The following is a 13,188-nucleotide window of genomic DNA, read 5'->3' as shown; positions in this document are numbered from 1 at the left end:
ACATGGCAGATTTTGATTACCATTGGTATTGGGATCCTTCATTGCAAGGTTGGAGTCATCAATATCCCCCGTACATTTATCAGCCTAACATTCCAACCAACCATTTGAGCTGCAATTAGAGAAGAGAGTGGGACTTGAAGAGGCGATAGCTCCATTGGAAAATTTTGACAACCTTATGATGAACAATGAGCTATCACTTTATGAAGAGGAATTATATGAACAAAGTTGGAAGAATGAAGAAGCTTCATAGGAATTTGAACCTAGAGAAGAAGTTAAGCTTCAAGAACAAAATTCCTTTGATGATGACTTACCAGTAAAATTCCCATACGAATAGGAGTTACTTAAAGAACAAGTGGAACCTAGAACTGAAGGAAACAACTTGTAACGTCCACATTTTACGTAGTCCATACATTCTGCTGCTCCGGTGACCTAATATCAATCCAAACAAGTCAGGATCTCTGGAACTACACTTCAGTGATAATAAACAGGCATAAAATGATGAAATAAATAAAAAAAAAATACAAGAAAAATTAAAAAAAATAAAAGAAACTAAATGAAAGTAAGTTAAACGAGCCGTCACTGTAGCAATGGGTAACTGCACCAGGAAGTTGCGGCAAGGACCATTGACTAGCCCTGGACCGCGAGAAACCCTGAAAAATATTTTTAAGACTTAAATAAACATCTATTGAGGTATAATTGACTTAGAAAATGTCAAAAAAAATTTAATTAATTAGTACAAAGAAAAACGAAAATTAAAGAAATCGGCGGGTCAAGGAATTAATCGGTAGTATCGAAAAATTCAAAATACAACCCGAAGAGGGGCATTTTGGTCAATTAATACCTAGAGTTGACTTTTGACCTAAATGTCCATGAAAAATTAGTAGTATTAAATTTTGAAAATGTCATGAAAATAGAAAATTTGACATAAAATATAAATAGTGAGGAATTTGGGGCATGATTACAATTAAGGAAAAATTTATATTATTAAACATTTAATCCACTTTAGTGGGTCACTATGGATTTGTATATTCATTAAGTGGACAGCATATCCCACTTTAGCCACTTCTTCTTCTTCATTTCATCTTCAAGCCGAATTCAATTCCAAAGGGAAACTCCATGGATGGCCAAAGCTTCAAGCTCTTATCCACCAAGATCAAGCCATGAAATCTTCAAGGTTCCTTCATTAAAAGTTGTTTATACACCTTCGGCAGCATATTGGGAGCAAAAAGGGAAGGATTTGAAAAAGATTTAACAAGCTTCAAAAAGAGGTAAGTGCCATTTTCCTTTCCTTGCTTCATTAAAGCATGTATGGAGGTTGAGAAATGTTAAATGGTGAAGAAATTTGAAGGATTTGAGGAGTTAATTGAAGGAACGGAAGCGTGAAAAACACAAGATTATACCATTGAATTCAAAAATTTTCACCTAGGGTCACATGCATCATGCAAGATTTATTTTTTTTTATTTGATTTCAATGATAAACAACATATTAAAACTCTTTTAATATGTTTTTGGATCTGTATTTGCCATTTAAGATTTTAAAATTAATCAGATTAATTTTAGAACCCTAGATTAAATCAAGAACGATTACACTAACCTCTTGATGCAACTGCAATGTAGTGCGCCTTTGAGATTCGTCTTCAGGACACCTGATGTTGTCCCTCTAGCTTGTCCACACCAAGAACACCTATGGCAGCCCTTGAACAGCTTCTAAAGCCTTTTCTATTAATTAGAAATTCAAGTTCTGCCTTTTAAGAGATTAGAGATGTAAACAGGACACTAGAAACAATTTCTAGTGTTCTTAATTCAAGAGATTGATGGCTAATCTCTTTGAATTGATGAGAGATGAAGAAGAATGGCTGGAGAGGCTCAAAGTGGCGTGACATATGAGAGGAGAGGCTGCTGGTTATGTTTTCTTTTCATAACCACACTTAAATAGCTAGGTTAACACATTAAACCCTAGCCACATGTCACCTTTTGATTAGCTCTAGGTTTAAGTGACCCAATCAAATTGTGCCAAGTGTCAAACCTATATTTAATCTTGATTTTAATCATCTTACATGATTAAAAACATTTGGCAAGCTTATTTGTTATGCCATGTGTCACCATCTCTTGGTTCCACGTGTCACACTGCAAAATGACCAAAATGCCCTCGTGTCTTAATTTTGAGTTCTTAACCCAAAATAATTATTTTCTTCTTCTAATTAATTTATATCAAATATAAATTAATTAATTAATCTCTATTAATTAATTTCTCATCAATTAAATTCATATTTAAACACTTTAAATATAAATTTAATTTATACTACACATCCAATAATCTAGATTTGGTTTCAAGTCATGCTAGGGACTTTGCAATTTTATTGCAAACCAAATCTATTTAATTAATCAATTAAACTCTTTAATTAATTAATTAAATCATATTTAAATAGGTGATAACTTGTGTATGTGTGTGACTTACTAGGCTCATCACTAATTGGCAATGAGAAATGATATCAACTCTTAATATCATCAGAACTCTTTCTTACCATAAATGATTTCTCTAAATCATTTTATGAACCTCATAGACCATGGTTAACACCTAGCATAGCATGCCATGGCCACCCAATTAGTAATAAGATTTACCTTAAATGAACCTATAATCATATGTTACCATGCACTAGAATCTCTCTGTTACAAAATCCCAACTCAAGCTGGAGTCATAGTTTATGTCAAACTCCATTTGCTATGAATATTATGTTCTCTTTTAATTCCAGTTCTTGATTAAAAAGATTTTCTCATCAGAAACTCTTTTCTGAATAAATCTATCTGTCCTGGCCAGGAACTTGAAAACATCAAGAACAATTAAATGAACATAGGATTTTATCTCTATTTACTTAGAGGAACAGATTCCTTCTTGATCAACACCTACCTCCATATATAACTAGCAGGAGCCAACACATGCCCATATACCCATACATAGTACAAGTATGAAAGCAGTATCAAACTCAAACTACCTATATACAAGATAACTGTGCTATCTCAGGTCTAAAGATTATATGCACTGATATGATTTATGACAAAACATTGACAAGAGTAAACTCCATGTGCTTGTCATAAGTGTCACTGGTTCGGCCTACTTATCATTTATAAGTGCCTATCATGTTTGTTATATGGCATGAGACTCACCATTCCATCTTATTTACATCTCATATAAATAACTTGGGAACAAACATGAATACAATCTTTCTGGATAAGTCATGTCCTTATTATGAAGTATCCTCGATTGTGAACCTATTTATGATACTTTGTGCTAGAAATATTGTCACTCATATTCTTAACAACTTAAGAATAATATTTCTAACAAAATATCAATGGACCTTTTCTATTACACATAAATATATTATGTAAACGGAAAAGTGGAAATGCCTTTTATTATTAAAAATATGTACAAGATACATACTAAATGATATGCTCTAGGGCATACTACTAACATTAATGATGTGCACTATTTTTGGCAGCCATGGATATTGAAGGAGCTTGATTTCTTTTTGCATGTAATTGGTGGGTAATGAAGTTAAATAGGTTATGATGTTATGTGTAAGTGGGGAATTGATGTTTAGAGTTAGAATTTTGAAGTAGATTTTGAAGGATTGTGCAATGTTGAATTGGGCAGCCATGAAAGGTATAGAAGATTGTTTAATTCTTATATGTAAATTACTGTTTGGGAAGTTCATTAAGCTAATTTCATGTACTAGTAATTGATGTCATGGGTATTGTTGATTTTGATTAGTTGAATTAGAGTTTTGATTTGGTTACTTGAAAATTGTATGATTGGTTGGACAATTGACCTAATTGGATTGAGTAAATGTATATTGCTAGACACCTAATCAAATTGAGTTATTATTGGATATTGGGCACATTGGGTTGTTGTTGGACAATTGACCAAATTATAATGTGAATAATGTCCATTAGAAGTACAAAGTTACAATGCAGGTTATGTTTATTGAAAATAGTATACATTTTAGGTTATAAATGAAAATGTGTGATCTCAATTGGTAGGAGGCCAATTGGAGGTGAAATAGGACCTATAATAAACCAATTTTCATGCAGAGTTCATGCCAAAACTCTGCCTAGAAAATGACCTAAAAAGTGACCAAATCCGGATTGCCTAAAATGTGAACCCAGAATTTGACCATATGAACAGTAATCAGTGTTTTGGCCATAACTCATCCAAAATAGGTCCAAATGACCTAAAATTTATACTGTTAGAAAGCTTAGACATAGGGCTACAACTTTGGTGAAGATCACCAAGCCCAAAAATGCCAATTACTAAGTCAAAATGATCGCCAAAGTTGGGTTACAAAAACTGGCCGAATTGACTTGAACCTAAAAATGACCTAAACTTTGCAATATAAGTGCAACTTGACCAGCAATAGTAAAATGACCATAACTTGGTCCATAGAACTCCAAATGACATGAAATTAGTGCCAAAATTTCAATAAGACATAGATCTACAATATTAATAATTTGACCAAAACCCAGAAATCAAGGGAACTAGGTCAATTAACTTGATTAAGTTTGCACACTAAATCTGGAATTGGTACAATTGACCATCAAGTCCAGAAAATTCAAATAGGCATATCTCCCACAAGAAGTGTCCAATTTAAATTAGCCATACCAATTTGGAAAGCTAAGAAAGAGACCTAAAACTTTTTTTTAGACAACTTCCTCAAATTATAAATGTATAAGGTTAGAATTTAAGGTCAAATCTTTGACCTAATTAAGGACCATGCCAATATAAGACCTTTGAGTCCAAGTTAATAATTTATCTATAAAGAATTCTATAAGACTTGAAAAATGGTAAGCAAAATTTCTGGTTGTCCCTAAGACATAGAGCAACAATACTTATGAAGAATGCTAGACCTCAATGTGATTACAAATAGTCCAAATAAATTAGTAAATTCAAAACCAAAAATACATAAAAAGGAAACTAAAATTTAGATTTGACCTAGTTATGGTTAATTGACCATAACTTGAGCTATACAACTCCAAATGGAGTGATTCAAAAAGGAAATTAAAGAAGACACAATGAGAAACAATTTAATGAAGAGAAATCTATTAAATTTACGCTGTAGCTTGGTCCAATAGACAGTAAACATTGGCCATGAAATCTAAATAATTGCAATAAAATGCAATAAGCTTTGAAATGAAATTGGCAAAATATGTCAACATGTGAGGAATGAAAAATGGAACATATTAGTGACATTAAAACTAATTCACCTAGTGTGCATTAAAGGTCAACATTATAGGTTGACTAAGGAAGGGAATAGTATTAATAAAATTTAATTATTGAACCTTATTATTAGAAATAATTTAAATGAGTACTGAAACACTTCAAATTGTGTGTTTCAGTTAGAAAAGACACTGGAAAGGGAAAAGACCCATTGAGTCAAGGCCAAGAGGCGACTCATCAGAGGTTTGTGTACAACTAGTTTTTAATTGATTTTGTTCTGAAAATTTCATATGATTAAATGACGTATTTTCCTTATGTATTATGTTTATCAAGTATTGGATTTAATTTAATGATTATTGAAATTGTTATAGTATGTATGAATTTAGCTTTGTAAAATGGTATTTTAACAAGTATTAAGCATTGTTGTGGATTGAATAAATTATGTTTTGAAAAATTGTGATAGAATATGTTTTGAATTGTGATGGGCAATTTAAATGGAAAAATATAAATTTATGTTTTGAATGTTGATGAGCATAAAAATTATTGGATATTAGAATTGACTTTGAATTCAATTGAATTGTGATTTATGCTCATAAAAAGGACAAAGAGATTGATGATATTGTTTTATATCTCACTATAGATGCTTGACTAGGTTATTACCCGTCTCTCTCATTTGTTGAGGAGACACTGGAGTTAGCTTTGTTTTGATTACCATGGTACATGCACAGGCTTAAATTCTCCTTTGATTAGAGGTTAGATCTAAGTTTTTTGTTATGGCCCTTTCGGAAGTTTCATTATTGTGTTGTGTACTGTGCCCAATGATTTGACCTCCTTGACCATAGGGAGTTAGAATCCAATTCGACCTCCCCGACCATTGGGAGTTAGAATCACCCCGAAGATGGCCCTTTCGGATTAGTCTTGCATAGTTAGTGAGATAAAGAATGATTTTTGAATAGTAAAGAATTTTGATTTCAAATGGGATTTATGCATAATTGATTTTATTGAAATTAATCTTTATTTCCATAAATTGTTAGAATTACCTTAAATGTTTAGTGTGATTTGATAAATTGAATTTCGTGATCGAAGTCATTTTATAAAAATGATTCATATTATTGGCAATGAATATTTTCATTTTTGGAATTTGATGAGTATCCAGATTTCCAAATTATTTGCTGTAATTTTGCTAAGGTATATTGTATTATGTTTTAAGTTATAGTTGTGCACCACTGAGTTCACCACTCAGCGATAGTTTTGTATGCTGTCGCAGGTAAAAGTAAGGATAGAGCAACTGAGTGAAAATTTATGTAGCTGCACCTTGAAAACACATTCAGATCAGCTCCAGGTATATCATAGGTATATCCATGTACATAGGTTTTGATGCATGCATGTAATAATATATATGTAAATTATTTGAGCATTGTATAAGAACTCTTGTAAAATATTTTGTTATGTAATTAAATGTAAATTATTGTAATGTAAATTTGATATTTCATTTACCTGTATAGTTTTGTAATATTAATTTTTGAGTCTTGTAGTCAATGAAATGTTTCTTTTATGATGAGGTTGGTTTGAAAATAAATTGATTTGATTATTGAGATTGAATTGTGAGATGAAATGAAGTTTATTGGAGTTGTATTTGAGAAAACATATTGGGAGTGTTTTCCTTTTTAGGTTTGAAGAACTGTTTTCTCAAAATACAGTCGGCACTCTGTCGAAATTTTAAAAAATTTTTATAACACCAAATTTTAATCGATGATTTAAATTTCACGTAAATTGATTTAAAATTTCTTATAGTATATTTAATGGGTTACCGGTAGGCGAAGTACGGTAATTCATTAGGTGTATTACGGGATCATGTTACATCTTACGGAGAAGTAAGATGTGACATGTTTAGTGGTATCAGGGCAAAGGTTTTAAAGTAAATTTTGAATTGTGAAATTGAATTAATTTTTGTCAGTAAATACAACTGCTCAAATGTTTAATACATATTGTACATTTACATCATAAATATGAACTAATAGCGAGAAATCTCATTGTGTTAGTTGTACAGGAAATAAAAAATCTTGTGAAAAAGATATGGAAGAGAATAATGAGACAATAGAACAAGCTGTGATGGTTGAAGTACAAAGTGAGGCCCTAGCTCCTCATAGTGTCGAAGGCCCCGACTGTACCAATTTCACCTGTACAAATTATTGCACAAATGGCCTAGTAAATGGCCACTTTCTTTCAACAAATGGCTGATAATTTGTCAGCCCAAGCCCAAGTACCAACCCAACCCCCACAAGGGCAGCATGAAAAAAAGAAGAGGGAAAAACCTATGGGTCAGAGCTCGAGCAGTAATTTGGGGAAGAGAAAAGAATTTGAGAAACCTCGAGCTTAGGGATCTAATAGAGGTGGATCTTCAGGGCAGAGGCCACCAAGGTCTATTCGTCAAACAACTAGAAGTTCATATCCTCCTTGCATCTGCAACTCTTATGGCAAACTACATGGGGGTATTTGTCGTAAAGCCACTAGAACCTGCTATAATTGTGGTGAACATAGACATTTCGCTAGAGATTGTACTAGAGCACCTCGATCTACTCTCCGGAGTTCACAGACAGTCGGTCAGACTCGAGATAGAAATAGAGTTGGTACTCCTCACAACCATAACACAGTGAATCAACCTGAATATAGTAGCGCACCAGTCAGAGCATCCACTATGTGCCAAGGAGAAAGAATAGAAACTTTGGATGTAGCTGCTGGTAAGTTCTTAATTTTTAAAAGAAACAATGAGTTATTATTTGATCCCAGCACTACTTATTTGTATGTTAATGTTATAATTATATGTTTTGTTGCTATTCCTTTACATGGGAATAAATTTTGATGTATTAGTAACTAGTCCTTTAGGATCAAAACTACAATAACAAGTATGATTGACATTAATTTAAAAAAAAAAAATTGTCAGTTACCTAAAAGTAAGTTACAGTACTGAAATTGCTCTAGATGAGGGCAAAGATGTTACAGTTAGTAATTGTCAATAGTTATTGTAATCAAAATAAGTTTCGGATATTAGTGAATTCGAGAAGGATAAAATATAAGAAAATTATCGATTGGGATGTATCGTAGTAACTATGCAATATTCTTGATGTTTGTACTGTAAGCTGCAGATTACAATACTAACTTGGAATTATTGTGTAGAGCTATGTACTACTCAATAGTACACCAAGATAAGAATAGTTGCAAACGGCATCTATTTTGGTAGAGTTCTGCCAGGACAGAATTTTATTATTGGAAATGAGTTTGAAAATCTTAACCCGGGATTTAAAAATCAAAAAAAAAAAAATTGAATATCGAGAGGTTATAGTTATAAGATAGCTAGAGTCATTGACTCAGTTATTTAATTCGAACTATGATACGTCAGGAATTGCTATAAGATTAGAGATTTTGATATTGTCATAACTTAATGATAACATTAATAATGCAACGTCATCTGGTCTTGGATATGGGGGTATAATTATTTTGGTATTGTTATGGATCTTTTGCCTAAAATCTAGCGAAAAACAATATTATATTAGTAGAACAATAAGGTACAAAGAAAAATTTTATTCCCCTGAAAGAGACAGGATGCTATGCATAATAAACATAACTTACAAAATATTTGCAAATCAGGGTAAGAGGGAAGTTGGATCAGGGCAGTCGAGTATACCGACTGATAGTAAGAAGCTTAAAGGTTCACAGGACCAGACAGGGCTAGAGAGGCCAATTTGGAATCTCTGTAGCTAGCTCCCTAGGCACAGTAACCAGGGGATCAGCCCTAGTGCCAAAATGTACGCACTATGGTAGGAGACATAGACCTACCCACACAATGCAAAGGGGTAGAACACCTAGTAGAGCAGAGATAACTGAGATTTTACAGAAGGCTATTTTTAAGACGGTCGAAAGGCCCGAAGTCAAGATGACACCACGGGTGTAAGCATGAAGGCTAGAGAAGAGCTGAACCTAGATATTGTTGAAACAACACAAAGAAATGAGGAAGCAAGGAAGTAACAGATACATCAGGTAAATTTCGAGGACTGTCGCAAGGTGTTTTGCGGTCGCCTGGACAAACCCTCACCGAAGTGGGAAAGAGTGAGGAGTCGCCACTTTAATTTTAAGGAAAATTAAAGAAAACCATTTGTGAAATGCAAATTAAAATGAAACCACTTCAAATACAGAGATTCTAGGTTCCGGGTCCGTAAACGGGTAGGGAAGGTGTTAGGCACCCCACCTCGTCCCTCAATGAAGGTGAGCAGATTTAACCTTACGTCCTTTATAAATTAGAATCAATAGTAAGGGGGGTTTGAATGGAAATGTTAATCCTTTTGATAACAAGGAATATTTGATTTTTCACTAATTCGGATTACCCAGATACATAAGTAAATGAGACAACCTTAATGAATTGGTATTGTGTTGCAGTTTTCGTTTGTGGGATTACTTTGCATATTTGTTAGAATTCGATTTGAGAATCGAATAAGAACTCTCCTCTGATCTCTTTTAGATTATAATTTTGATTGGAGATCGGATAAGAACTCTCCTCCGATCCCTTTTAGATATTTAGGAGAAATTTTTTAGTGAGAATCGGATAAGAACTCTCCTCCGATCTCTTTTGAATATTTATTGAAATTTTTGGATTGAGAATCGGATAAGAACTCTCCTCCAATCTCTTTTAGATATTTATTAAAGTTTTTTGGATTGAGAATCGGAAAAGAACTCTCCTCCGATCTCTTTTACTTGAATGGGAGTCGGATACGGATTTTTTCGACCTCTTAAAATTTGATTACAGCTACACATCATAAGAGCCTAAGATTAAGGGTTCTGGCATCCGACGATGCCGGGGACCCGAGTGAGGTTTCTTTTAACTCATTAATACCTCATGACTTAGACAGGGGATACCAGACTGAATTTTACCGACCCCCTATGTGGTCGCCTTACCAGTACCTTTTGACAGGCGATACCTGATCTGTTCCATTTGCTTATCTGAGATTTGGTTTTATTCCGCCTTATGATGTCTTACCCAATCATCTTCTGTGTTAGTCTAGTGATTCAACTTTACTATTTTCTTGACTTATTATTCAGACCTTTTATTATTTTAAAGAAACTCTTAAGATACAGTTACCTACATTTTATCTAACTACTTATACGCTACTCGGGACTAGAACACTTGCATTTAGAAGTAACAAAGATTAACAAAAAGAATGGACTGATTAACAAAGAAGTAAACTCGAGAATAACCTTCTTCGCGTTTTTTAACGCAATATAAACTTGGTGAAAATTACAAACATAAAAACAAAGGAAATACGTAAAATAAAAACGAGCACTTGATAAAGCAGCGATATAAGCACTCACCTGTAGGGAGCCGAATCTATTGAACTAACTACGGAATCACAAAACGTAATAGGACTGCAGGCTGATAGCCTGAGGGCTAAGGTTCGCCTTGAAATGAAGGATACTTCGCTAAAATGCAGTCAGGTCAAAATAATAATCGAGTTGAGCTTGGACAACGGGAGTGGAAATAAAGATAACAAAGAACTGAAAGTGAGAGTATCACAGGATAATGAACGAACTGAAAATGGAGAGTTTCAGTATTCAAAAATCCCTTTACAAGAAAATACTTCAGAAAACTGGTTTCTAAAGTTTTTCTTGTGAAAGCTTAAAAATAGCAGAATAACGAACTGAATTAAGTTTCAGAGTCCTTCCACTATAGTCACCACTTTTTTTTGTCCTCCCTTGAACAGTTTTCATGCAGGTATTTATAGGGACCGGGTGCTCCCCATGAAGGGTCAGGATTTATTTTGAGGGAGATGGAAGGTTTGGATTTTGAAGGACATGATCTGACGCTTGGGTATTAAAGAGAATCAGAATGAACGGCTGAGATCCTTTTTAGAAATTTTTGTCCTTTTTTTCTTCTAATCTAACGGCTCAAATTTTCTTGTCTGGGGCAATCCGAGGGCTGGGAATAAAAGGCGCCGGTCTTATCATCTTCTTCTTTGATCCAAGGGCCCCAGGTTCGTCCTTACAAGTAAGATCAACGGTGGAGATTGGGATGCATAGCGCTGTCACGACATACTCTGGCACCTGTCAGTAATGTGAGCGATTCTGAGGCGTGCGGTGGAGATATTGTCTGCAATGCTTTAACTACCTCGGCTCTGATTATCACGACATTTAGCGACAGTTGTCTTATTCTCTTTGTTTTCCGACCTCCCCTCCCTTCCGATCTTTCTAACACGATCCTTTTTCGATCTCTCATGCCTGGCTCCCCTCTTCCGACCTCTCCTACTCCGGTCTTCCCCTTTATCCGGTCCGATTCAGTCAAAGCATTCATTCCTTTGATTCCCGAGGCATCCGCTTCGTTTCCTGCTTGCAATAAATGCTCATACTTTCCCTATATATATATACCTTCAACGGGAAACCCCTCCGCATTTGGTTTTCTCCTCTTCCTTCTCACATTTCCTGTTCTAACCGCTCCGGCAATAATCCCGGCCATGATAGTTGCTTTTGATCTTTTCTCGATTGTCCTTTTGATTCCTTGACTGAAAATTTACGATCCCGGTAATCGGAGAATTACGATAACTCTATTTGATGACAGTGAGAGAACCGAACTAATTTGCTGACCTGGATCGAGGACCTCGATCATGTCGATCTCGAATCGTTCGACCGATATAGTCGGTGAACTGATTTCGGGCGAGAAGACTACTAATATTCCCCTTAACATCGGTGACTGCCCCTTGAAGTTTATTTGGCTCCTCACCACATTGGGCGTCCCGACTACAGCTCGGTTCTGGTCGATGACAGTGGAGATGACTCTCCATCCTCATGAGAGTCATAATCACCCCATCTGAGCTGTATATCTATCCGCTGTCTATGGCCAGACAAATCTTTTGATTCAGCCACGAGACTAGGTTTTGACATAGGCCTTTATTAGATAGCATGTTCCACCGATCTCTAAAGATCGCCCCTATGATGTAATCAGACCTTTAATATAATCCGATCTTTGGAGATCGCCCCAAATGATGTAATCCAACTTTTAATGTAATCCGATCTCTAGAGATCACCCAAATGATGTAATTTGACCTTTCGGCAATAAAATTTTATTTTGGCAACTATCATTTTTATTATTATTGCATTGATTATTTTCCGATCTCTGATGTGTTTATCCTAGTCGAATGTTCTTAACCGATCCGTACTTCCAAACATTCGCCTTAATTCACCGATCTCTAACTAACCGATCTCTCCTTATCATGGAATTTCTGGAATATTCGTGAGACGTGTCAGGAAAGGGCTGGCGAATCTTGCTAACCGATGCACCGCTTGGAACAGTGTGAGCATTAAATCCTCAGACGGGTATAAATAGGGGATGGGTTAGCCAGTTGCTCTCTTATGTCATTTTCAGCATCCTGCGAGCGATTCCAAAATTCTCTCGATTTTTCAAGTTCTTCCGACACCGATCAAGCTCCGGTAAGGGTTTTGATCTTTCTTTTAACTTAAATTTTCTATTTCCTTTGAAAATGAGCGGCAAGCCTCCCTTCCATTCAGATCTCGTGGTTGTCCAATGAGGTAGAGGTGGCCGGGCCAAGCGGGCGACCTGAACCTCCTAGGACCTCCGTTTCGACCCGTGGTCAAGCGGCACCTTCGAGGCAAACACATTCTTCAGGGAGAGAAAACCTCCCCATGGACGAGCTGCCATCAATTCTTCAAGATGCCGACCTTCAATCGTTCAGCCAAGAGTATAATATACAGCCCGATTCATACAAGCTCATTAAGTGTCATGGCGATCTTCGAGCTGATCACTTCTTTAAAGAGAATGATATGATCATGGTGTACAAAGAGCAATTAAAAGCCGGGCTACGATTCCCTCTTGACGACTTCTTCAAGGAAGTTCTAAAATTTCACCAAGTGTGCATCGCCTAAGTTCACCCGAACTCGTGGCGGATCCTAGTAGCCTTCAGAGGCTTTTGCCG

This window comes from Hevea brasiliensis, chromosome 17 (genome assembly GCF_030052815.1).
Source record: "Hevea brasiliensis isolate MT/VB/25A 57/8 chromosome 17, ASM3005281v1, whole genome shotgun sequence".
Classification (NCBI taxonomy): domain Eukaryota; kingdom Viridiplantae; phylum Streptophyta; class Magnoliopsida; order Malpighiales; family Euphorbiaceae; genus Hevea; species Hevea brasiliensis.
The sequence above is the reverse complement of the archived record's forward strand: the minus strand, read 5'-3'. Positions refer to the sequence as shown.